The sequence below is a fragment of the Anguilla rostrata genome, chromosome 1 (assembly GCF_018555375.3).
Source record: "Anguilla rostrata isolate EN2019 chromosome 1, ASM1855537v3, whole genome shotgun sequence".
NCBI classification, from domain to species: Eukaryota; Metazoa; Chordata; class Actinopteri; order Anguilliformes; family Anguillidae; genus Anguilla; species Anguilla rostrata.
In genome coordinates, this window is record NC_057933.1 from 46,656,266 (window position 1) to 46,657,713 (window position 1,448).

A 1,448-nucleotide genomic window follows, 5' to 3' on the forward strand; every position below is an offset into this window, starting at 1 on the left:
GTGAGTGTGTGTGTGTGTGTACAAGTTAGGGTGGATGAAAGATCTGTAAAAAGGCAGCACCACAGTGAAGATAAGAAAAGAATTGTTAATAATGCATTAGCTGCTCATTTGTATGTAAATGTGTCCACACACCGTAGCGGCCCGGTTCCGACTCCTGAATAATGCATGAAGTAAGCCTTCTACCACTGCAGAGAACGATGAGCAAGCAATTATCAAAACCTCACCCAATTAACTTTCTTTTCCTTTGAATGTAATTAAATTCAGAAAACCTTCGTTAAACATTGGTAGTCAGTACAACTAGCTTTTATATTTTTTTTGTGTAGCCTACTTTAGGCTACTTAGGCCTATTGCCACGAGTAAGAACTCGTTAATACCCTTACCCTTGAAAATAGAGGGTCTTTATTTAATTTGCACATCCGCTGTGATGCTGTAGTGTTAGATAGGCTATACAAGATCATCAGCTTACAATACAATTCCACTGATCGAGGCAATATGTCGAAACGTTTAAATATTGTATCCAATTTTTATTTCATTTTAACGCTGAGTGCGGATCTTTCCTGAATGTAATTTATTCAAGTATGCATTATTACAAAATTCCATATTTACTGGACAGTGTTATTGAGACTTTATTTACATAAATTTCTTGAATGTAAATTATAAATGATAGATTTCAACAAAATCGGAGTTTCACAATGATTTTAATCAAATGACTTGTTTTAAATGATATCAAACTTTTAAAAAATAGACCTTCATAAGCATTGAACACAAGAATGCATTTTTCAATTATTTGAACAAGAGAATGCATTTTTCCATTGATATTTATTTATTTATTTATTTATTGCCGTTAGTTTGGGAACAAAAACGACCTAACTATAGTTTACTGTTCTCAGAAATAACCACAGGGTGTCGCTGTTTACCGTATTTTATTTATTTATTTATTATTTTTAATTCATTTATTATTTGTTTGCTTATTCATTTATATATTTGTTTATTTATTTATTTACAAACGTGTAGTTAATATACAGCCTATAACCTATATGTAGAGGGATGCTTCTTATGCATCGTTTTATTGGAGCATCTGTTAGCTTATTTGGAAAAAGTATGGTGTGCCTGGTGTGAATACATATTTATTCCTTTTCTTAACTATATCAAGATTTTCTGCTACCTCTCTTGATATTTTCTAAAAATATATGTTTTATTTTCAAAAGTAACAAATACATTTTACGTTCTGTGGAAAGACAGAAAGCGCCACTTTCCATTTCCAATTTCCATTCATGGCACAGATATAGAACGATCCAGACACCTGCCAAAACTACAAGGAAAGGGGCGAGAGGGGAGGGAGGGAAAGAGAGAGAGAGGGGAGGTGGGTCCGACGTCTCAATGGTATATTAACCTGAAACATTCAAGAATGCAACAGTTCAGAGAAAATACAGAAGGGGTGCCCCTTG